At 53.8% G+C, this 25,776-nt stretch overlaps 1 pseudogene across 1 annotated transcript; it reads right to left on the bottom strand.

Moving 5' to 3' along the window:
- Positions 1-1,008: 1,008 nt before the first annotated feature.
- On the bottom strand, positions 1,009-23,569 carry LOC147355691 (uncharacterized; annotated as a pseudogene). The gene is made up of 11 exons (XR_015144083.1): positions 23,564-23,569; positions 22,816-22,897; positions 22,242-22,334; positions 10,079-10,290; positions 9,782-9,951; positions 4,887-5,128; positions 3,057-3,344; positions 2,700-2,792; positions 1,881-1,915; positions 1,458-1,542; positions 1,009-1,030 (listed from the first exon to the last, which is right to left on the bottom strand). The product of XR_015144083.1 is annotated as an uncharacterized LOC147355691 (transcript).
- Positions 23,570-25,776: the final 2,207 nt, after the last annotated feature.

The following is a 25,776-nucleotide window of genomic DNA, read 5'->3' as shown; positions in this document are numbered from 1 at the left end:
GTTCTGTTATGACAGCGTCCCTTCCTGCCCCAGGAAAAGGATGTCAGGCTCTTGAGCTTCTCCGGGGAAGGCCATGGCCGCCCTCCTGCAAGCACTGAGGCCGGCCCCTCAGTGGGGGACTGGAGAAAGGGAGGGCATGTGAGTGAGCCCACAGCCCTGTGATGGGGAAGCTGTACCTGTATGTAGCCTACCCTGCCCACCTCTGCTTCCCAGGGATGGGGGTGACCAGGAGCAGGAGTCTGAGACTGGGCCAGGGTGAGGCTGATTCCAGACTGTTCCCTTTGGATGTCAGGAGCCAGCCCAGGGTCTGTCTCCTCACAAGCCCCCTGGCCGGGGTCTTCTCCTCTCTTGGAAGCCCTCTCCTTTCAGGATAACCCTTCCCAGAGCTCCACAGCATTAGAAGAAGGCCCAAGCTCCCCCGAGGCCTAGACTGCCTCCTCCTGGTGACCATCAGGGAGAGAAGCAAGGAAGAAGAACCCCAGAAACCCCCAGAAAAATGGGAATCACTCACACGCAAAGGGCGCAAGACAGACTCCAGCCCACTGACTCCCTGAGCTGCGTCCACCCTCCACCCACTGGCAGCTCGTCCTTGACGCCCATCCACAGTTGCCTGCCCCCGTCCTGCAGGTCCTGTGAGACCCAGCCTTGCCGAGGGTGTGGTCAGTGGGGCCTGGGCCCAGGCCAAGCTCCGCCCGGTCACTGGCAGGGATGGGAGGAGCAGTGAGGTCCTCATGGGGTCAGGAAGGGCCTCCAGTCCTGGACAGGGGCGGGGACAGGCAGGCAGGTCCAGGGAGATGCAGAAGGGATGGATGGTGGGCTGCCAGCCTCCCTCGCGCTCCGCCACTGTCCTCGGCCGAGCACCAACCAGGAGGGGCCTTTATCCAGGGGAGGCCCAGGAGTTAGGAAGGATGAGATCTTCGGGGAGCTGTCCAGGGTTCCAGAAAACCAGCGAAGACTGCTCCCTGTGTCACCAGCACCAGAGTCCAGGAGGAGAGCGGGCCAGGAGTCCTAGAGATGCAGCCGGGGCAGCCTGGAGGAGGCACAGCAAGTGAGGAGGGGGGCCTGGCCTTCACCCGAGGCTAACCCACACCTGGTGGGGACACCCTCAGAGACCCCCGTCTCCCTCCCGTGCCGCCAGTGCTGAGACAGGGTAGGGCGGGGCCTTGGATGCTAGTAACGCATAGAGAAGGCGCCCCGCCTTAACAGGGCCAGAGCGGGTATGGAAGCAACAGAGAGCGCCCAGAGCTGGCCCTGCGGGCATCAAAGGCAGATGAGAAGCAAGGGTCCAGTGGGGCAGAAAGGGCCTTCAGAGTCCTCGGGAGGCTCGACATTCCTGCTGGGGGAGGGGGCTCTGCACCACCCTTTGCCAGCACACACACACACACGCACACACATGCACACCTCCCAGTACAGGGAGCTCATTCCCTCACAGAGATGGTGATAAAGCACATTCTTACACGAAGATCTGAGAGGGCAGGACCACATCGCACGTTGACCTCCGGATCCTCAGTTTCTATCCAAGAGAAGGCGCTCGGTCCACATCTGCACTGAATGAAGGCACGTGCTGAAATCTGTGCCGTGGACCTGCCTGCCATGGTCGTGACTCAGGCCCACCACCTCCACCAAGACCCCACACAACAAGCCTTCCAGCCCCCCAGCTCCCAGCAGGAGTGTTTAGGCCGGGCCTGGGTACCCGGGGAAGGGCCCGGGTCGGGGGAACAGTCATCTGCCAGGAAACTAAACTCAGTGGAACCCCCTCCCCCACCCCCTGCCCAGGCTTACCTGGCAGTGCCCTGATCCCAGCTCCTACCCCACGGAGACCCCCACAGGCCCATCCTGGAAGACAAAAGAGCCGACCGCAACACAGGAGAAAACCTCACCCAGGCCCCTCCCCAGCCCGGGCCAGATCTCTCTGCTAAGGAGACAGCCCCGGCCCGAGACCCAGGGAGGCTGGGCCCAGGCACACCACCCCCACCTGCCTTCCCCTACCCAGAAAACCTTTCGCTTCCCAGAACACCTCCCTGTTCCCTGCCAACAGCAGCATGGGACCCCGGAGAGAGCAGGGCAAGCTCAGGTTGAGTGAGAGCGTGGAGCAGGGCGAGAAGCCGGACATCTGATCCCAGCTCCGCTATCCTGGGTCACGCTGGACCGGCGGCCCCTCCCTCCAGGTCCCAGGGTCCTCCCAGTCCAGACATTCCCCCGAAGTGCAGTAACTACCTGCAGCTTGAGGCAGAGGATGGGAAGCAGAAGGCCCAACCTCAGTTATCTTTCTACCCAACTCCCCCCACTCTCATCTCCTATCCTCTTTTCTGATGCCCCAGAAAAAGAAAACGTGGGGAGCCAGATGGTGGGCTGGGGCTCTTTAGCTACATCCCCATGTCTGCAGTGTGGAGAAGACCAGAGAATGCCCACAAATCCTGGGCCAGGACCATCTCCCAGGCTTTTCTGGTGACAGCTAAGCTATCTTAGGGCTTCCCTGGTGGCTCAGTGGTAAAGAATCCGCCTGCTAATGCAGGAGACGAGATGCAGGTTGGATCCCTGGGTCAGGAGGATTCCCTGAAAAAGGAAATGGCAACCCACTCCAGTATTCTTGCCTGGAAAATCCCATGGACAGAGGAGGTACAGTCCATGGGATGGCAAAGCATCAGACACGACTCAGGGACTAAACAACAAACAGTGACAAGGTTATCTTCACCCACTGGCAGGCCCGGCCCGTTCACCGCATCTTCAGAGCTTGCTGTCAGCACCTGGACTTGGGGGCCCGGGCCCAGAGCAGGAGAGGTACTCAGACCCTTAAACCAAGAAGCACGTGCCCAGGGGTCACAGTGCCGAGGTCCCCACTTGACTGCCAGGCAAGAAAAGGAGCCCTAGCCAAGTTTTATAAATATGATGACAGAGGACAAGAACCAAGAAGGGAAGGGCCAGCCCAAACCACCAGGAGTCCCCAGTCTCCTCCTGACACCAGATCTACAGGTTCTCAAGATGAAGTTACTAAACTCAGCTCCTCAGAAGTCCCTGAGGGTGGAGTTTGTAAAATACTAGCCTTGATGTCAAAAGTGGGGTAGGAAAATTACTCTCTGGGGCCCCATAAAATGGGGACAAGCTTTTTCTTTGTGTCTTAGGGATAGGAAAGCAAAAGAGCTGGAGCGCCGATTTCCCCCTGGACTTGGGGATTCAGGGATGCTGTACTTTGCTCCATGGACCAGTAGAGGGCAGGCTGGTAGGCTGTGGGCTGGGAAGTTTGAATACTTATCTGCAAGGCTGCTTCCCAGTGTGGTCCTGAACATCTCCAAGAACCCGGAAATTCCCTTCCTTCTCCTCTGTCTCAGAAACTTGCTTGCACTCTGTGAACAGACCCTGTACCACTCAGAGGAACATTGTTTAAACACAATAACAACCCTTTCCCCTGACCCTGTGAACCCAGACTCCCTGATATGAATAAATCAACGGAGGTTTCAATGGAAACTTCAGCCCCTGCATCAAGCTGACAGTTGTTTAGGAGGGTATAAAGGGCTCTGAGGTCAAACAAACATGAGTGAGATGATGGCTTCCAGACCCATGTCCCCAACGTGTGACTCAAGGCTAATTATTTTCAAAGGCTCAGCCAGTGTCTGGCGCACAGAGTGTGTTTCCAAAAATTATCCTCCCCAGTTAATGATTTAAACTTTGAATAAATCTTTCAGTAACACTGATGGGCCACATTTATCCTGCAGGGTTAATAAGCTTGCCGGGGCGGCGGGTGTATATACCCCACTTAGGAAGCACAGATCAAATATAAATCCCGTCTTGGTGGACGGATAAGCAAGCTTGTAGTTGTTGGTAGTCCAGACATATAGTATTAATAAAATCTCCTCAGCAATAAAAAGGAACGAGCTATTGCTACAGACTATGACAAGGACAAACTTCAAAAATAGTACAACTGGGTGAAGGAAGCCAGGCCCAGGGTAGGCTGTATGGTTTCCATTTACATGAAATGTCCAGAAAAGGCGAACCTATACAGACAAAGCAGACCAGAGGCTGCCGAGGATTACGAGCGGGCTGGGGATTAGCGCTAAATGGGGTGAGGGATCTTATGGGGCCAGTGGAAGTGTTTTAAAACAGAGTTGTAGTGATGGGTGCAGAACTTGGTAAAATGACGAAAACTCACTGAACTGTGCACTCAAAGTGGGTGAGTTATACGATATGCCTCCCTGAAGTTAGACCCAGAAAAGGGGGCTGAATTGCTGACAACAAACAATGGCAAGTTTAAACCTCAAAAACATTATGCTGCACACACACACAAAAAAAGCCAAGCACAAAAGCGTCCCTAATGATGAACCTTTAGGGAAAACGTCAACTCTGTAGACACAGAAAGCAGCTCAGTGGTTCCTGAGGCTAGGAGGTGATTTAACAGAGGAACTTTCAGGGTGATGCAACTGTCTGATATCTTGATTGTGGTGGTGGCCACACAGATGTGTACCTTTATCAATATCGAAATGTATGCTTGCATTAAATGCATTTAATGTATGCTTGCATTAAATGATTGCATTTTATGGCATATAAATGACATGGCCTCAGTATAGTTCACTTTTCAAAACTCATCTAGAACTGATGACAGAGGGCAAGACTCAAGAAGGGTCAGGCCAAAGGCCCCACAGAGACCTGGTGGTGAGCTCCCAGGTCCCAGCATCTCAGGTCCCATTACTCTACAACAGACCCCACCCCACTCCTACTTCAAGGTCAGGAGTCCCATCAGGGAGGCCTTGATTGAGGGACTGGACCCCAGAGAACCTCTGAAATCTACAAGTTTTCTCCCACATATGTGGGTTTCATGGTGGACCTGACCACACAGCTTGAGACTGGCCTCCCCCACCCCCAGGAGCACACAGAAGGAGAGGAAGGGTCACCTTGATTACTCCTTTGATGCTGGTAGGGTCACGGCGGCCACATGAATGTGTCTGGAACCATACGGGTAGGCAGGGAGATGCCTCCAGCTGTCATCGAGAGAGAAGGAAAGATGGGGTGGGAAATGTAGCCGTGGGTGCGGTGAGAGTAGACGCCAAAGATGGTGGGAAATGTAGCCATGGGTGCGCTGGAGAGTAGATGCCAGCCTGTGTTCTGAAATCATAGCATTTGCCAAAATGCTCTCCTGGGATGCAGAAGGGAAGAGAAATGAGAAACCACAAGGCATCTTGGTGGGGCCAGTGCCAACCAGAACACCCAAAGGTGCTGGAAAGGACATGGGCTTCCGGTCCTGCTCTGGCACCTTGAGCAGCTGCATTGCTTCTCAAGCTGGTCCCCTCATCCACACAATGGGGATACTAATGGCGCCTGCCATACAGGGGCTGTTGTGAGGATTACATGAGTAATGTAATGGTAACTAGTATCTCTTAGCTTGCATTCTCTTCTTTTCTTATGCTATTATGACTACCATTGTCCACACTGCTCATTAATACCATCCACAGATACTCAATTTCCCCCCTACACTCTGCGCTGATCGTTGTAATGGAGGAAAAGCTGCCAGGGAAACGCATTTGGTTGCATTTTAGGATCCCTCTGGGTTTGAGGGCTTTTTTTTTTTTTCCTGACTCTGGAATAAAATAGCTGCTCAGAGAGCTGAGGCATCAGAGAGACGCTGGCCTACATTGCTGTGGATGAGTGAGTGCTGGGAGATGATGGCAGCTCCTGGGAATAAGAGGGTGTGAAAGGCGCCTTGCGGCAGACTTGCAGAGGAAGAGAGGCTTCTGCACACTCACACAACACTGTCTCCCGACACATTCCAATACAAACCTCCCCTAAAAAGGGGAGCTTCAGTATCCACACCTCTCTCAAACAAGGGGACCCCTGAGCTGGACTGCCTTTACCTGACAAAACAATGCGTTAGATTGTTTTCCTCCCATTTTATAGATGAGGAAACTGAGGTTCAGAGTCCAGTGCCTTGCTCCAAGATCACCCAGCAAGAAAATGATGCAGCTGGATTCTAACCAGGCCTGTTGAGGCCCTAAGGGAGAGAAGGTTTCCATTCAGATATGGGGGTGGGTGTTAAAAAAGAAAAGACCCGGAAGGGCTGTATCAAATGCAAACACTGGTCATCAGTGTTTTTGTGAGAGAACTCACGATAACTGCTAAACCATCTGGGTCACTTTATTCCAGTGGCTTCCATGGTCTTGAGGCAACTGATTATGTTCCCTTTTAGAAGAGGTAGCATACTGTAGTAGTTTCAAATACACACTTCAGAGCCAGACTAGTTCTAGATTCAAATCCTGACTCTGCAACTAACCTGCTGTCTGACCCTGAGCCAATCACTTCACCTCTCTTAGCGTCTAGTTCCCATCTGTAGTGCCCAATTCTCAGCCTTTCCGTGGGGTCTCCAAGCGGCAACTCCCAGCAAGAACTTTGGTTAACAAATGGTAGCTGGAGTCGGTTACCATTAATCATCTACTCCACACCTCTGAGCACAGGTTAGCTCAGCCCCTTCCTCCCCTCCATGACTCGCCCAGTAGCTTCCAGAGGGGCCCACCTGGCACCCCAGGGGAGCAAGAGACACCTGCCTCGTCTGATCCGGTCAGCCTGGCGAGGGACAAGGGGACAGATGTCACCCTCAGCCAGCCTTTGCCTCTACTGAGCATCGCTGGCTATTGTTCCACGGAGCTCCAGCTGACAGATGAGCTGTGCCTCAGAGATGAGGGAAGGATCCCTTCCAAACAAAGGACTAGCCTTTAAGTTGTTCCCCAGCCCATTGAGCCTGCACAATGGCCCCAATGCCCCAGAAACACCACTGTTCAAACAGCCTGAGGTCCACCCAGGAGAGAAACCAACAAGCCCAATACAAATGAAAGCACATAACTAGATGTCTCTACAAGATTCAGGGGCAGTAGAAGTGACCTGAGCTGAGAGTGGATGCGCTAAAGCAGCCATGTCTCTACTGGGTGTTGGGCACTTTACACACACGGGTTCAGAGCCTCACAATCACCTTTTAAGGGCAAGAATTATGATTCCCACTTTGCAGATGAGGAGACTGGGGTTCAGAAAGGGAAATGACTTCCTCCTGAAACTGACACAGAGCGTAGGGCGGGAGGAGGATTCGCACACAGATCCCTGTAACTCGGCGCCTTCTATTTCTACCACACTAGGCTGCCTGGAGGAGGGATCAACTCAAAGAGCAGAATCCTGCCCTGGGCAGGAGCAGGGATGAGGTCCAGAGAAAGGATCCTTAAGAGGAAGATTTTAAAAACAACTGGCAGGACCAATAATAAGGAGACACCAACCCTGTTAACAGGGATTTCTGCCAAGGGCATAAAAATATGGAGAAACTCCTCTGATGAAACCTTTTAAAAGCATTATACACACAGCACAAATTCACTTAGTATTTTCAAGAACAGAAAATATACTGCAGGGAAATACGTGAAAACGGTAATCAGATCAGATCAGATCAGTGGCTCAGTCATGTCCGACTCTTTGCGACCCCATGAATCGCAGCACGCCAGGCCTCCCTGTCCATCACCAACTCCCGGAGTTCACTGAGACTCACGTCCATCGAGTCAGTAAAGAGAGTAGTTATTCTTGGATGACGAAATTTTGGATTTTTCATCCCTTTTGTTTTCAGTGTTTTCCAAATCTTCTACAATTATCACACATTCTTTTAAACTTACTATGTTCATCTTAAAGATCACCAAAAAAATTTTATGTTTGAATTCATTTTGAATACCAGTAGAGAGAGTGGTCCTTCTAAATCTCGTGGTAAGTTATGGTTCCTTTGAGCGACTCCAAAGAATCCACCTCTCTCATCCCTGAAGGAGTGAAGAGATGGACCAAAAATGCAGCAGGAAGGTGTAGGGTAGATTTCAGAGACTTTCTCAACGGCCAGCATCATTCATTAACAAAATAGGCGGGCAAGAGAGCCACAGGGATGTTACCCTTAAAACGGGCTTCCCAGGTGGCTCAGACAGTAAAGAATATGCCTACAATGCAGGAGACCGGGGGTTCGATCCCTGGGTGGGGAATTCAATACTTGGGTCAAGAATTTGGTCCTCGGGTTGGAAATGGGTCAGGAAGATCCCCTGAAGAAGAGAATGGCAACCCACACTCCAGTATTCTTGCCGGGAGAATTCCATGGACAGAGGAGCCTGGTGGGCTACACAGTCCATGGGTTTGCAAAGAGTTGGATACCCTCAAAATTTTTTCAACATGAAATTAACCAACCTCAGTGTGGGCCACCCAACGCTAACCTCTTCCCAAGTGTCCCCAGGGATACCTTTTTACCCAGAGTGGTTCTGGGCCGGGGGTGAGGGGAGAGGTCTGACCATCTGCCCAAAGAAGAGGAGGAAGGGGTCTGAGTAAACCTCCAGATGCCCAGCCCCACCCTAGCCCTGCTGACTCATCCCCTGGCCACGTGGCCCGGACATCTGCCGTACCTGAAGCAACGCCCCTAAAGTCTGAGAACCGCTGTCCTCAGGTTTCCCAGTGTGTCGAGTGGAATTACTTATCCCTCCCCTCCCCCACCAGCCCCGGCAATAGCGAAGCTCCCCGGCTCTCCCAGATGGGGACCGCTTTTCGGTCGCTCGAAGGAGCCGCTGGGCCCCGGGTCTCACTTGGTCTGAGGCTGAGCACCGAGAAAAACAAAGCCGTTCTCTCCCCGCCCCTCCCCGCACTAGCACCTCCTCCCTCCCCCCTCCCCACCCCCAGCAGCAGGTGGGGGCGGTTTCCCCGCGCCCGCACTGCAGTGGGGTGAGGGCGCCAGCAGCCCCGGCGCAGGACAGCCCCCGGCCTGGAGCCCCCGAGGATGGGGGTGGGGGCATACGGAGCCCCCAGCCTCCCTCACAGCCGAGAAGCAGTGTCTCCAGCCGAGGGTCCTCCAGTGGGAGAGAGCAGAGATCGGGCCCCCTCCCTCCCAAATCCCCAGCCTCTCTAGAGAATGTATGGGAGAGATGTGGGCGGGGAGCTGGGGGTTCTGGGGTCTCTGCAGACCCATTTAAGGATACAACGTGGGCTATCTGGATTCAAACATACCTGGCTGTGTGACCTTGGACCTGTCGCTAACCTTCTCTGGAGCTCAGTTTCTTCATCTTTAAAATGGGACGCTTACCACCTCCGGGGACTGTTGTGAACAGGCATGCAAAGCACTAAGCTGTTGCTGGCAGAGAGCTCTCCTCGACCTGATGTATTACTATCATTATCGATACCATTATTCTTCTCATTGAAGAGGTTTTCCGGCCCTCTGCATCCCTTTGGACACCGGACATCTGGCATTTGAGTCCCGAAGTGGAGAACTGGCAGGCGCCAGGGGTGGGGGGTGGGGGTGGGGGGGGGGGTGGCTAGGTACGAAACAACGGGGGCGGGGGGCTCAAGAACCCTGCATCCCATCCCATCCCCCACCTCCAGCTCTGAGACCACGGAGGGGCCCTCGAAGGCTTGGCTGGTTCTGGCGGGCGGAAAGGTTCAGGGGGACTGACGCCTCCTGTTCTGTCCGTAGCTTGGGGGAAGGGAGGGTCTTTGTTTCCCCTCAGATCATGACTGCAAGACCCCCATGGGCGCTAGACTCGCATTGCAAACTCCCCCCATTCTTGCCCAAGCCCCACCCAGCCCGGGGTCGGCTGCATTTGACAACAGCGGACTGGTGAGGCTCTTCGTCCAACAAATGAGGGCAGCTTCAGGCAAGGTTTGCCACCCCAGGCAAGGTTTGTCCCAGCCAGGGACCCTGGGACCTACCCTCGACGCCAGCCTCGGGGAAATTAGGCTGTTCCCGGCGCGCAGACAAGGATGCTTGGGCAGGGAGGGCTGTTTGAACGGGTCGGCGGCTTACCTCGGGTCCGCGGTCTTGCGGCGCCAGTGCAGAGAGCTCTTTGTGCCCCGGCTCACAGCGCAGAACTGGGGGAGCCCCTGCAGGCGCCTCCCATCGCAAACTCCTCCCCGCCCTCGTCCGCAGCCTCCCTCCCGCCGGTCCCCCGAGCGCAGCCGGCGTAGTCTTTGTAGCTGCTGCAGCGCCCATGAAATTTTAATGCGGGAGCGGCTGGCGGGCGGAGGCGCCCCACCCCCGGCCCTCCCCTCGGCCCTCCCCCCGTCTCCCCGCGCCCCTGCAATCCCACACCCTACCCTTCACCCCGTCCCGGGGGTCGGGGTCTGAGTGGCGGGTGCGGCCGGGTATGGAGGCAGCGCACCGACACCCTCGCGGCACAAAGAGGCGAGCGGGGCAGCGCGCTCGGCCTCCCGCATCCCAGCCCGCGGCGCTGCCATGGCAACGCTTGCCAGGCTGAACTGGACCAAGGATGGAGAGGCAAGCGGCGCGCGACTGCGGACCGGGGGAGTAGACGCCTGGAGCCGGGGCGGGGGGAAGCGGGTGGAGTGCCTCTCGGTTGACCTGCACGGCTTGGCTGTGTGCCTCTCTATTAACCCCGCCCGTGGTCGTGGCGGAGTCCAGGCCTGAACCCCCGTCTGAGACCTCACAGGCTTGCTCGTGCCACTACAGCACTTGGCCTAACGACTTAGAGGTGTGGCTTTTTCCCCTCGCCTGCCCTCTCCTTCCTACCTACTATTTTTTTTTTTCTAGAGCAGTAAACGGTAAAGAATCTGCGGCAATGCGGGAGGCCCGAGTTCGATCCCTGGGTGGGGAAGAGCCCCTGGAGAAGGAAATGACAACCCATTCCAGTATTCTTGCCTGGGAAATCCCGTGGACAGAAGAGCCTGGCGGGCTACAGTCCATAGGGTCACAAAAGTGTCGACATGACTTAGCGACTAAGCAACAGCAAGAGTGTTAGAAAATGGTCCCAGAGCAGTCGCTCTGACCGGGTCCCAGAGAAGCACCATTACATCACCTGAAAACTCGTTAGCAATGAAGATTCTCTGGCCTCTCCGCAGAGCTACTGGATCAAAAACTCAGGAGTAGAGGCCCAGAGATCTGTGTTTTAACAAGCCCTCCAGGGGATGCTGACGCTTGAGAACCACTGTGCCAGGCCATTCCGGTGGCCCACAGCCAGCTATCCTGTGTCAGTTCTATCCGTGCCCCTTGGTGGATGACCTGAGGCAAGTCACTCCCTTTCTGAGACTCAGTTTCCTAGACTCCGAAGTAGAGGAAATATTGGAACTCACCATATAGGGTCGTGTGGGCTAATTGCAGGAATACCTGTGGGGAGAGAAGCTTAGGACTGCCTGGCACTTAGTAAGGGCTCAAAACACATTTCAATTCCCACTATACTATGATATCTCCTTTCATTTTCACACCTCTGCATATATTATTTATCATCTCCACGGCTCCAAAAAGGACGTTAAGGCTCAGAGAGGCAGCAAGAGCTGCCCAGTTTCCTGGTAAGGGATCCAGGTGGGATTTGAACCCACCAGCTCAGGTCCCAGATTAAATAGTGATTAACTAAACTACACATTCTTGCTGGGACCATCCCCACCCCCCCGCCCCCGCCAGCCTTGATCTTCAGAAAATCCAGACTCAACTCAGCAAAACCTAGAGCACATTTCCAATGTGCACAGCCAAGGCCACTGCAGGAACTATGCAGATGCCAGGGCAGGACCCAGATTCTGCCTTCACCCCAACAGAGCCAGCAGTCCCACCGCATAAGCAAGACTCATGTGGAGCCGTTAGAGAAAAGTCAAGATGGGCGTCCGGGCACAGCATGGCCCCAGAGTCCACAGCCAAACCCCTGTCATTACAGGTCTACAACTTTGCCCTGCATCACCGGACCACACATGAAAGAGGAAATGGGGTTCAGCATGACTAGCTCTAAATGAACACGTGATGCATAGGGGTCACTCTTTAAAAAATAAAAAAATAGTATTCCCAAGCACCACCTTTTCCATAATCAGTTCCCAAATTCTCCTGAGGATCCACCCATCATTTCCAATATCCATTTGGGGGGAAAAAAGTTGACACTTGCCACTCTCAAATTTTCAATGCTTCTCCTGTTTTCTGGGGCTTCCCAGAGATGAATGATAAAGGATCCATGATTCTATTTCCAAGCAACCTTGTTTCCAGGGATATCTTTTCCAGGAGGGCAGGGGGAGGAAGAAGGGAGCAAAAGAAATAATCAGAAGCTGCGTGGGCTTGCTGGGAAGACTGTGTCTAAGTGAGGTGGGTTCAGCGTGAGCCATAGACTGAGTGATGCCAAAGAGGACAGACCCCATGTCCAGCAGATACAGGAACTACAAAGCGTGGTCCTGCCTGCTGCCCTCGGTCCCTGGTTCTCTGATTTCTTTATCTCAGATGGCTCAAACTGGCTCTCCCGAGGGACTCAGCTGATCCCTTGCCTTTTCTCTGTCCACCTGCAGAGCACCTTTGCAGTGAACAAAAACTTCCTTGGAATTTGCCATTATCCTGGGAATGGGCAGGACCCACAGTGGCCTCCGTCATCTCCTTTAATGCTCCAGGTGCTGCCGCCACCTCCTCTGGGGCCCACGTCTAGTCTGATGTCTATGGAGAGCTGGCATCCTTCTTGTCTCCGATCCTCACCTTATCCTGTGGGTAGACCTAGGACGTGGCAGGGTCCACCCCCAAAATGGTCAAATGTCATTCTCACCACAACTCGCCAAGAGCCCCAGCCTCCAGGGGACATTTACAGTGTTAACCTGGGCCCCTGGGAGGCCCACAAGCGGATAAGAGCACCAGATGGTATGCCAGAGGGAAGTGTCAGTGTCTTCTGCCTCTCTCGAAAGTGGCTTGAGCAGCTTAGAATGAAGTGCCTGTCGCCATGGCAACAGGAAGAGGTGCCATCATTCCGGAGATGCAGTTCAGCATATAGCTGCCTCCTGTAAGCTGGCCAGGTGGTTGCCTCACCTGTTTTCATGAAGCTCTGTGAGCTAGGCAGTTTGGGGCTCATCGAGCCTTTACCCTTCTACTCCACAGTCCAAGATTTCCCAAGAATTCTGACAGGGGTAACGTGTCCAGGAAAAACTCTGATTTCTCTTTCCCTGGAGAAACTCAGGTAGCCCAGGTGGCCAGGGTTCCAATTCCAACTCTATGTTCAGCCTGCCTGGTGCCTCTGAGTTCTCAGCCTACTGTGCCTCCTTTTAAATTAAAAAAAAATTTTTTTTATTTTATTGAAGCATAGTTGATTTGCGTTGTTGTGTTAATTTCTGCTGTCCAGCAAAGTGACTCAGTTATAGATCTAAATATTCTTTTTCGTATTTTTTCTGCTATGGTTTATCAGAGGATATCGAATCTAGTCTCACGTGCTGCACAGCAGGTCTTGCTTGTTCATCCGTCCTGCATATATACACTAGTTTGCATCCGCTAATCCCAGACTCCCGATCCTGCCCTCCTACCCCTGTCAAGCACAAATGTGTTCTCTGTGACCCTGAGTCTGTTTTTGGTTCATAACTATGTTCATTTATGTCGTATTTTAGATTCCACGTATACGTGATATCATATATGTTTGTCTTTCTCTGTTTGACTTATTTCACTCAATATGATCATCTCTAGGTCTATGCAGGTTGCTGCAAATAGCATTATTTCTTTTTCGTGGCTGAGTAATATTCCATTTAACTATGTACCGCATCTTTATCCGTGCATCTGCTGATGGGCATTGAAGTTGCTTCCGTCTTGGCTCTTGTGAATAGTGCTGTTGTGAACACAGGGGCACATGTATCCTTTTGAATTACAGTTTTGTTGGGTGTGTGCCCAGGAATGGGATTGCTGGATCATATGGCAACCCTATTTTTAGTTCAGAAACCTCCATACTGTTTTCCACAGTGGCTGCACCTAAAAAAAAAAAATTGGGTGAATTTCATATAACTAAAACCGATCACTTTAAAGCAAGCAGTTCAGTGGCATTTATTTTTTATTTTTGACTGTGCTGGGTCTTCACTGCTGCATGCAGGCTCTCGGCTAGCAGGGGCTACTGTTTGTTGTGGTGGCTCCTCTCACTGGGAAGCACTGGCTCTACGGCACCAACTCAGTGGCTGTGGTGCCTGGGCTTAGTTGCTCCACGATATGTGGGATCTTCTCAGACCAGGTATCGAGCCCATGTCTCCCGCATTGGCAGACGGATTCTTTACCACTGAGCCACCGGGGAAGTCCAGTTCAGTGGCATTCAGCACTTTCCCAGTGTTGTGCAATCACCGCCTCTGTCTAGTTCCAAACCATGTTCATCCCCTCCAAGTAATAACCTGCACCCGTCAAGTAGTTCTTCCCCAGCCTCCCCCCTGCCCCAGGCCCTGGCAACCCTGAAGCTATGTCCTGTCTCTTATGGATGTGCCTTTTCTGGTTATTTCAAATAAATGGAAGCATAAGATATGTGTCCTTTAGGTTCCGGCTTATTTCACCCAGCATAATATTTTTGAGGTTTACTCACGTCGTCATACATACCAGCACTGGGTTCCTTGTTATGGCCGAATCATATTCCATTGTATGGCTACACCATAATCTGTGTGCCCATCCGTCGGTTGATGGACACGTGGGTTATTTCCGTCTTTCGGCAATTGTGGATGCTGCTGCTGTGAACATGTGTAGATAGGATTTGTCTGAGTCCCTCTTTCCAAGCCTTTCGGGTACACGCTTCTCTGCACCTTGTTCTTTCATATGCGCCCCCCCCCACCATGCACCTGACCCCCTGACCCTGCACTGACCCCTCTGACCCTGCACTGGATCCCCCAGCCGTGCACCTGACCCCCCGACACTGCACCTGACCCCCCGACCGTGCACTGACCCCCGACCCTGCCCTGACCCCCCAGCCGTGCACCTGACCCCCCGACCCTGCACCTGACCCCCCAAACCTGCACTGACCCCCTGACCCTGCACCTGGTCAGGGCGTCCTGGAGACGGGGTGAGGTGGGCTTCGCCACCTTGTTACCTAAACTAGTCACACAAACCCTCCTCCCCCAGTGCCGCCTCTCCCCTGGCCACACCTGCCGTATCCTCTAAGGAAGGGCTCTGGGAAGAACCAGATTTCATCTGCCCTCCAGCCAAGCTATTAACGGAGCCTGTGTGCCTCCATCTGGGCCTCGGGGGAGCTTCTCTCTGACAGCTGTTCCCCGAGCCAGCAGCTCAGCTCCCAGCCTCACTCAGAGAGAAATTTCATTTTGACTCATCAAAGCAGCGATCAATGCTGGGATGAGGGTGCTGCTGCTGCTGCTAAGTCACTTCAGTCGTGTCCGACTCTGTGCGACCCCATAGACGGCAGCCCACCAGGCTCCTCCGTCCCTGGGATTCGCCAGGCAAGAACACTGGAGTGGGTTGCCATTTCCTTCTCCAATGCATGAAAATGAAAAGTGAAAGTGAAGTCGCTCAGTCGTGTCCGACTCTTTGCGACCCCATGGACTACAGCCTACCAGGCTCCTCCGTCCATGGGATTTTCCAGGCAAGAGGGATGAGGGTGGAGCTCCCTAAATTCAGGGGAAAGTGATCGTACTGCAGAGGAGAGTCGCATGTGGCATGGCCCCGAAAGCGTATGCCCTTCAACGTTCCTGGCGACCTCCCTCTCCCCACCCCACCCCCTGTCATCACCTTCAGAAGCAATGAACTTACCCGCCTCCACTAACTTGACACTGTTCAAGGGCTTTACCCACATCCCCCACCCCCAGCATCCTCTGAGGAAATGTCAATATCATCTCCATCTGATAAGGAGAGCCAGGCTCAGAGAGGGGGCGTGATTTACCCCAGGTCAGCCAGCTAGAAAGTGCTGAAGCGGAGATTCGGGCTCAGCACTGTTTCCAAAAGCTGCGCTCAGAATCACTGAATAAAAACCATCTGCATTCACGCTCAGCCAGTCCTTCCCCTAGAAAGGATGCTCTGGCCTGTGGTCAGCTGGACGCCACCACCTTGCTAGGGACACTTTGGGGTCCATTCACCGCCCTGCCCTGGGCATGCACAGCAGTGGTTAACATGCACAGTCCAGGAGGGACATTATTGGCTCAGCTGAGTAGAGTTCCATGTTTTCCAGTCTTTGCTCTGTTCTGCCCCCAGGGGCTGCCTTCAAGCGCAAAGGCCAGCAGTGCCGCTAGATAAAGCGTGGACAGGAGTATGAGCCTGGACTGTCCAAGACACAGACTCTGAGACAAGGGTTCACGTGCTCGTAGTTGACTTGGGAGCTGATCCCAGGATGAAGCGGACGAGTTGGAGAGCGGACTAAGGGAGGAAGACGAGGAAGACCGAAGAGCCAGACCGGGTGGATCCGTGAGGGCATCGCTCTGCTAGGGCTGCCGGAACAGAATGCCAGACCGGGTGGATCCGTGAGGGCATCGCTCTGCTAGGGCTGCCGGAACAGAATGCCAGACCGGGTGGATCCGTGAGGGCATCACTCTGCTAGGGCTGCCGGAACAGAATGCCAGACCGGGTGGATCCGTGAGGGCATCGCTCTGCTAGGGCTGCCGGAACAGAATGCCAGACCGGGTGGATCCGTGAGGGCATCGCTCTGCTAGGGCTGCCGGAACAGAATGCCAGACCGGGTGGATCCGTGAGGGCATCGCTCTGCTAGGGCTGCCGGAACAGAATGCCAGACCGGGTGGATCCGTGAGGGCATCGCTCTGCTAGGGCTGCCGGAACAGAATGCCAGACCGGGTGGATCCGTGAGGGCATCGCTCTGCTAGGGCTGCCGGAACAGAATGCCAGACCGGGTGGATCCGTGAGGGCATCGCTCTGCTAGGGCTGCCGGAACAGAATGCCAGACCGGGTGGATCCGTGAGGGCATCGCTCTGCTAGGGCTGCCGGAACAGAATGCCAGACCGGGTGGATCCGTGAGGGCATCGCTCTGCTAGGGCTGCCGGAACAGAATGCCAGACCGGGTGGATCCGTGAGGGCATCACTCTGCTAGGGCTGCCGGAACAGAATGCCAGACAGGGGCCTTCAGCCACAGGAACTTATCTTCTCAATGTTCTGAAGGCTGGAAGGCCAAGGTCAAGGTGGCACCAGGGCTGGTGTCTCCCGAGGCCTCTCCCTGCGGCTTGCAGAAGGCTGCCTTCTCCCTGTGTCCCCAGCGGGCCGCTCGTCTGTGTGTACAGCCCTGGTCTTATCCGAACCCCAGTCCTATGGGATCAGGGCCCCACTCTCTGGCCTCACTTAATCTCCGTGACCTCTATAAGGGCCCTATCTCCAGATACAGTCGCACTGGGGTCATACTCAGTTCCACCTATGACTTTAGGGAGACACATGCCAGTCTGTAACAAGAAGAGAGTGGTTGTGGCCGCTGCCCTGCTGAGGCGCTCTGACAGGTGGGGCACGCCTGAGCTGTCCCACGTGAGGTCCAGGGAATCAGGGCACCTGCCCCCAACTCTCACCCAGAGTGGTTGAAGGATGCTCCCCGTGCATCAACCCCTCACCTCCTCCAGGCTGCCCTGGGCTCACACCCAACAGATGCCCTTGGCCAGAGACAGCAGTCAGCAGAGAGTCACGGGGCCCACAGCACAGAGCCACCAGGGTGCCCGGGCACAGTGAGGGTCCCGGGGACACACCATGGGGTGTGCTGCCTACTCCCATCAACCACCACTGCCCAATCCTGCCAAGCAGAGCACACCCTGCCCTCCACAAATCCGAGGTCTCCCCAGTTTGAGAAGCTTCCACCCTCTGGGTGCCAACCTGGCATATGCTGGTGAGTAATACAGAGGCCCCCCCCCCACCTCCTTGAAGCTCCCACCTAGTCGGGGAAAGAGCAGAAGTCACAGGGAGCAATGCCATCATGACGAAGTTCAGGGGACTTGGGAGAATTTATATTTTAATAACCCAACTCATCTTTCAGGTCAGTAAAAGGCCTACTGAGTGCCAGAAACTGTACCGGGGACCGAGAACTGAAAGTCACAGGAAGTATAACTATTCCTTTTCAGAACCTTTTCAGTTTCAAGTGGCAGAAAAATAAGTCCAGTGCTGCAGCTGCTTCAGGCATAGCTGTATCCAGGTGTCCAGGCAACATTACCAGGCGTCCATCTTTCTCCAGCAGTGAGGAGGCACTCACCAGGCACTGCCAGGCTCTCTGCCACCTGGCTCTTTGTTTCTTTTCTCTACCTTCCTCTCAGCTCAATTGGCAGCCGAGAAATGGATGCCGGAGTCAGGCCAACGTGAGTTGGAATCTGCCCTTTACTCACAATGTGACATCACTCTGGGCCTCAGTTTCTTCTTCTGTAAAAGGGATACAACACAACCTGTCCTGCGGGGCTTTCAGAACAGTTAAGTGATTTGATTGCCGAAAAGACATGGCATGGTCAGTACATATCCCCCCGCCCACCTCTCTCCTCTATTGAAGAACCATCAGAGACTAAGACCCGGAGTTCTTAGTCCCGAGAAATTATGATAAATGGGTCTCAGAAACTCCACAGACATCAACCCTGCCGGCAGGGCATGTAAGTAGCGAGTCCCATCCGCAGCTCATCTGCTCTTTCACACGTGCACATCCAAGCTGTTGGTTCAACTCAGTATAGGTTGGTGTGGACCCCACGCCACACTCGTGGTCGCCTTCTTTACCATCACCACCCACAGGACCTGAAGGTGTGTCCTTGCTTTCTGGACCCCCCGGTCAGTTATCCTTTGAGGAAGAGACCATCGGACAGGCAAGGTTTGGGGTTAACTGGTGTCCCCCAGCCTCTTTGTTTGCAGTGCCCGGAGCAAGGCTCGGAGACCAAGTGGCCTTACCCAAGGTCACACGAGCCTTCCCCATCCCCACCTGGCTCCGTGTTCTGCTAGGGCCAGCCCCTGCCCCCTTCCACTTTGTCCAGGCGCGTGCACGTGTGTGTGTGCATGTGTGTGTGCATGTGTGTGTGTGCACGTGCGTGTGTGTGCGTGTATGCGTGTGCGCGTCTGTGTGTGCTGTGTGGGCCTCCCTCTCTGTGTCCTGTCCCTGCTGCTCCTTTGTCTGCACTTTTGTGTCCAGACAACAGAGAAGGCGGGCAGCGTGTGCGCCATTCTCACCCAGCCCATCTCGTGATCTGTCTGCAAACAGACGCCCCGCACCTGCTCCCCAGCCTCCCCAGCCGCCCCAGCAGGTGCTGCAGCCGGCCAGCCTCTCCCCGTCCTGCCCGCCCTCCCAGCCCATTTCTTCTCCTGTAAGGGCAGATGCTGGCAGAGCCAGGGAGGGGCCGGAAGGAACTGAAAAGAGGGAGACGTTCCCTGCAGAGCCTCACGCCCAGACCCGGTGCGCCCGCAGTCCCATCAATGCATGCTCTGCACACTCGCCAAACCCTCCTCACCCCACCCACTGCCACCAGGCTCTCTGCCTCCATCACCCCTGCCTGGGACCTTTGGCTTCCCTCCAGTCCGCTCCCCTCACTCCAGCCAGAAGAGTCTTGAAATGCAAAACTGACCTCATTACCCCGCCAGCCCACAGCCCTTCAGGTTGCAGGATGAAGAGTAAGCGCCTTGCCTTCCTGGCAAGGCCCTGCCTTAGCTGATTCCTGCTGATGGTCCCACGTCCATCCCTCACCACACTCCTGCTCCACTTGCCACCCGGCCCACCCCACCCCGGCCCCACCCGAGTGTCTTTGTCTTGGACAAGGACACTTGGAGAAGGGGTGAAACCTTCTCCAGCCTCCTGGTCAAAGTCGAGGCCATTTGTTACACACATTCCTTGATTGACCCATGTCCCACCCCTTCAGGGCTGCTTTTAGTTTGAGATTACATAGCTATTTGTTTGTCTGTGTGTATACACACATACACACACACACACACACACACACACCAGCTCGTGAGATCCTTTATGGGAGGAACCTGCTGCTTTTCCACCATCGCACCACCAGAGCTTCCCCCGGGGTCTGACTCACAGGTGGCCCTCCATGTATGTTGGTCAAAAGAAGGTCTAAACCTTCAGGTGTAAACGCTGCAGTTCTGGAACGCTTCTCAGAAACCATTTTATAGATGGACAAACAGAGACCCAGAGAAGGAAAGTGACTCACCCAAGGCTTTGTTGCAATGCAGCCATGCTGATGGTATAACCTGTGTCTGCCTTCCAAAGATCAACCTCTCCTTTAGAAGCCAATCAAACAGCTCAAGCGCCCACGCTGAAATGGCTGCAGAGATGCTGTTCCCTTGCCAGAACTTGTCTGCCTTTGTGAGTTAGTGGTTGTGTCCTCATCCCTTGCTCCAACACCTGCTGCCGTCGCCTTGAGCCCCTCTCGCTGGGTCCTCCCTTTCCTGCAGCCCATCATCTCCTCCCCCAACTCGGATGCTGTGTGAACCCCATCCTCACCGATCCCCAGAGCAGAAGCAAATGCAAAGCTCTTGAAGAAGATGACTAAGGAAATTCGGGGCAAATAATAACAGTCACTGAGCATTTGCTGTGTTCCAGCTCCTGGGCTAAACGCTCAAAGTGCAATGGCCATAACAGCCCATGGTACCAGTACTGATATTATCCCCATTTTATAGACAAGGAAATTGAAGCTGAGGGACACAGCTAGGAGGTGTCTGAACCAAGATTCAGCCCCAGCAATCTGCATCCAGATCCGGCCCCGTTACACCTTCCTGGGCTCTCCGAGTGCCCCCCACACTGGTCTGGGACCAGCAGCTCATGCAGTCCTCTCTGCCTCCCCAGCCCCATCTCCCTACCTCCCCACCCCCACGCGGCCATGCCGCAGCCATTCTGCAGGAACAGCGCATTCTTTATTTATGAGATGCATCTGGACTCTCTGCAGATCGGCTGGGAATGCTGCGGCGTCTGCAGGCAGGAGGCAGAAGGTTCTGGAGGCCAGAAGTCCTCCAGGAGGTAGCCAGGGGCAGGGCTCAGGGCACCAGATTCTAGCAAGGGCACCCAGTGGGTCTGCAGAGCACAGAGTGGGGCTGGAGGCAAAGTAATCTGAGCTTTGAATCCTCTTTGCATCCCAGCCTGCCCTAGGCAAGCAGCAGAGAGCCCGGGGCGGGGTGGCGGCACAGAGATGGCAAACAGGCAGGCACTGGGCATCTCCGCAGACTCCCACAAAACCCTACAGGGCAGGGGTTCTTGTGCCCACTTTATAGGGGAGGAAATCAAGGCCTGCAGAAGGTAGGAAGCTCTTTCTGAATTTTTAACCCTGCTTTGTCAGCCCACAAGAAGGGAATTAAAGTGGTATATTGGGCTTCCCTGGTGGCTCAGATGGTAAAGAATCTGCCTACAATGCGGGAGACCTGGGTTCGATCCATGGGTCAGGAAGATCCCCTGGAGAAGGGAATGGCTAGCCACTCCAGTATTCTTGCCTGGAGAATCCCATGGACAGAGGAACCTGGCGGGCTACAGTCCATGAGGTTGCAAAGAGTCGGACACGACTGAGTGACTAACGCACACACACACAAGATGGCTTATAAGCATGCCCTCAGGGCCTCCCTGGCGGTCCAGTGTTTAAGAATCTGCCTTGCAATACTTAGGACGCCGTTTCGATCCCTGATCTGGGAAGATCCCGAATGCCGGGCAGCGGTTAAGCCTGTGCATCACAAATACTGAGCCCGCACACTGCAATTCCTGAAGCCTGCGCCCCGTAGAGCCCGCGCTCCACAGCAGGAAATGCCACCGCAGTGAGAAGCCGTGCCCTGCAACCAAGGGAGCCCCTGCTCGCGGCAAGTAGAGAAAGCCCTTGTGACGCAATGAAGGCCCACCACAGCCAAAAAATAAATAAATAGATTTTTTTTAACTTAAAAATTCTTTAAAAAAGATGAAGGATGCCCTCAAGCCCAGGCAGAAAACTAAATATACAATAGAGAAAACGAGGCTCACAGAAAGGAATATGGAGTCAGGGATTAAGCTCCTCCTCCAAATGCCTGCCACCTGGTACTGGTGGCGAGTTGCTAGTGGTGGATTGTACTTTGGTCCCGAGCATCCTGGCAGTCAAGGCAAAGAGGGAATGCAGTTCCTTTCGAAGGTATCCGAGGTCTACAAGGAGAAAGGAAGTTAGAGACACAGGTGTGGCAGAGAAACAGAGGAGGAACATCAGGCCCCTAATCAAATCTCAGATTCCAAAATTCCTAGAAATTGTCCCACCAATCCGTATTCCACCACCCCTTTCCCTACTCGACCTGCCCCAGGGTAGAACGGTCTCCTGACAGCCCCTAGGAGGTGTGTTTTCACATGTGACCACCAGGTGGCGGTGCGGCGCAGGTCTCGGGTGGAAGTCTGTTAGATTCCCAAGGTGGCCCAGTGGGCTGGAGGGGCCGGGAAGCGCCTGAGCTACCTTGGTGAACTAGTGTGGAGCCTTCGGTTGAACCTCAATGAAGAAATCGGTCTCAGGCTAGGTCAGACTGCACTGCTTCCTTACAGAGGAAAGAGGAAGAGCCCTGGCCAGAGTGTCACGAGTCCCTGGTCTTGAGTCTCAGCCCTGCGTCCCATTTTCTGTGCAAAAAAGCACATTCATTTGCCCGTGTGAACCTGTCTTCTTACCTGAGCAAGGGGTTGATAACGTCTTGCTGGGGGAAGAGGAGACGGAGCCAGCGATGGAGAGATCGTGGTCACTAAGGTCAAGAACAAGAGCTTCTAAGATACAGGTGAGAAGAAAGGGGCCCAAAGGGGGCCCAAAAGGAAAGCCACCAGGGCCCCTAGTTAGCGACAAGGAGAGGAAGTGGTCAACGCTTCTGTTTCTTCTCATGGGTTTAGGGGTTTAGGGGAGTTCAAAGAGCCAGGACTTGTTCAAGTGTCGATGACAAACCCATCTTAAAACATCTTAAAAAATAAAAACACAAGGAGAAGGTGTTTTTCGGTTCATATGATAAACAGCACAGAGGGTATTTGCATAACAGGATGGTGGGACTCATTTCTGGCTGCTAGGGCTTCCCCTGCCTTGGTTTTGCTTTCATATTGCCTTCGAAGTCAAGTCCCCGTCTCGCACCTGTCACTTCACAAGCCTAGCGCGTAGAAAGCGTCTCCTTCCAAATGGTCCCGAAGTTCCAGAGCAGCCTCTCATTGGCTCCCCCTGGATCACATGCCCATCCCTTGGACCAATCACGGTGACTGTTACCTGGCAAGCCGGTGTTCTCCTCACCTCTGGAATCAGGCGAGTCCTCCGCGGACTCGACCCAGAGAGGGAGACGGGCGATGCTCTAAAGTGAAACTGGGGTGAAAAGGGCAGACTGTCACCTTCAGGAGGAACCGGTCACAACCCGCAGGACTGCCTCCCCCACGTTTTTGTGTCGAGAAGATTCAGGAGCATGAGGCAGGAAAAGAGCCGCCTTGCCCTGAGATATTTCCCCTCTACCAGTCAGTTAGGCGGTGGGCAAACAGCCCTAGGAAGTAGGGATCGGGGGCCACCACCCATCGTGGGGGCTTGTGCCAGACTTAGCTCCCCATCCCAGTGGGGCGCGCTGGGTGGAGTGGGGGCTTCTGGGCTCAAGTCCCTCAGTTAGTGAGCTGGGGGCGATGGCCTGGGGGGCGAGGGGGCGGCAGCTGAGTGCCTGGCCCTGTGACCAGCTCGAAGCAGACCTCAGTAGGTGCCGTTTCTTAACAAAGGGCTGCGGTGATGAGCTCCGTTACTGGAGCCGTCATTGCTCTGGTCCTTGTTAGTGATGAACAGGTGCTCCACGCAGCCACTTCTGGCAGGATTCAGGAAAAAGCTCCCTTGCCAGGTCTCGCTCACCCTCCTCTCCCTCCTTTCTTCACCCTCCCTCCGGTCCTCCCTCTTATAGACACACTCGAGATGTGTGAGATCTTCCGCTTCTTGCCTCCTCTCATTCTGGGTGGTTTCTTTACTTTCTGTCTGACTGTCCCACCATCATCCTTGTCAGGGCCTCTGTGCTCCCGGGGTGGGGGGTGGGGGAGAAAATGATTCATTAAGTGTGAGGACCCTGTAGACCAGAGGAAGGACCAGACAGGTAGGCAGGAGGCTTCAGAGCAGCCTAGTGGATGGTGCTTGCTGCGGGGCCTTAGACAAGTCCCTTTCCCTCTCTGGGCCAAAAGGATGTTGGCGTGAGACCCGCTGTAGTCCCAGACCCTGTGGTGGGTCACGTGCACCACGTGTGGGGTTCTGCATGACAGGTGTTCTGTGCATAACACTCACTTCTGAACAAACACCATCAATAATTCAAGTGCCCATTCCTTTATAACCTAGGAGAATTGGCCTTCTGGCAAGATAGGAAAAATAATTTCACGCTCCCTTTCCTCCCCTCCCGTAATCACCCCTGACAAATTGTCTCTTTATTGCCTGTCACTCCAGCCGTCATCTCACATCTGGGGTTCCATTTTTTATAGTTGCCAGCCTCACTCTGGCTCTGACTGGGACTGGCTTTTAATAGGGCTGCCATCAGATTCCAGTGAGGCTCTCCCCATTCTTTCACTCAGCAAATATAGCCTGCTTTGACCCCCTAGGGACCCACAGCTTACTTAGGATAGATGAGAAAGTTCCCCGGTTATTCATACTAAAGTGTAAGGGGCTACTTTCTTAACTCTTTCAAAGGAGGACATGAACCTAGCAATTTACTGTTTACAAATCCCATTGTGCCTAGTATCTCTTTAATGCCCCCTGAAGCTTTATACAACCAACAGTGAGCTCAATGCTCTTGAGGGCTGGGTGACCTCAGGCAAGTAGCTTGACCTCTCTGAGCCTCTAAGCCTCAAGTTCTTGATGAGTTTTATGGGGATAACGATAATGTCAAGGAGTTACTGTGAGGTTTAAATTATATCCCAGATGAAAGAAACCAAGGGAATGTATATCATCAATTTTATCATCATTGTTATTGTTATGAGGAAGGTTGTAAGGGGGTTGGGGTAAAGACAGAGGACTATCAGAGTGAAAAGACAGAGAAAGTTAAAGTATTACTAATAACAATACTGAGAACGATACCGACAACATCCACAAAGTTTTCTTGAGAGATTATCGAGCGCCTTGTGTATGTTCTGGGCACAGGCATATATAATATTTCCTTTAACTTTTCACAAGCAAAGGGGCAGGTATTGTGTTTCCCCAGTTAACAGACAAGAAAACTGAGGTGACAAGCTGGTAAGCCCAGGATGCGTGTCCATGCTGTGACGGCCTCTGTTCCCAGGGGTGGTACCAATTCAGAACTATCAGGGTCAGTCACTCCCTGTGGAAGGTACAGCTTTAGGGGTACGACTTCCCTACATCCAGTGCTTGCTAGGGGCTCGGAGTGGAGACATTTCTAGGTGGAAAATGGTGACCAGACCCAACCCTCATCCAAGGCCTCAGCAAAACCTCAGAATCTGCAGAGACTGACTTCAGGCCCCCTCTCTAAATTGTCCTCAGCCCTATGTCTTCCTAATGCCCATTCCCTAGGACTGACCATGAGACCATGTCCTGGACCGTATCCCTGCTCCCATAGCAACACTTAGCATCTCCGCAGTGCCCTTCCTAAAGTCCTGCCAAACGCCAGGACCTGAACACTCCAACCTAATTCATACTAGGCTGTGAATGACTATATCACACTTAACTGCCCCATTTACCACTATTTTCCTCAAGTCATTCATGATGCAAGATGCTCCACCAAAAAAAATAAAAGATAATAACAGCTGTGTGTCAGGTACTTGTGAAAAACTCCGAATACTCTATTCTCCCTTCCAGAGAGTCATTTGCTATTGTTGTTCAGTCACTCAGCCGTGTCTGACTCTTTGCAACCCCATGGACTGAGAGAGTCAGAATTCACATTAAACTCTGGCAAGCTGTGAGCATTGTAGACACCAACAGTACCCAAAGCTATAGGACATAATTTTTTTCAAGGAACCAAGTAACAGTATCTGTAAAATCAGATCAGATCAGATCAGATCAGTCGCTCAGTCGTGTCCGACTCTTTGCGACCCCATGAATCGCAGCACGCCAGGCCTCCCTGTCCATCACCAACTCCCAGAGTTCACTGAGACTCAAGTCCATCGAGTTAGTGATGCCATCCAGCCATCTCATCCTCTGTCGTCCCCTTCTCTTCTTGCCCCCAATCCCTCCCAGCATCAGAGTTTTTTCCAATGAGTCAACTCT

Source organism: Bos grunniens, chromosome 17, assembly GCF_055505025.1.
Source record: "Bos grunniens cultivar Pamir isolate PY7600 chromosome 17, Bosgru_T2T1.0, whole genome shotgun sequence".
In the NCBI taxonomy this organism is placed as follows: Eukaryota; Metazoa; Chordata; class Mammalia; order Artiodactyla; family Bovidae; genus Bos; species Bos grunniens.
This window is presented reverse-complemented; position numbering and strand designations above follow the sequence as displayed.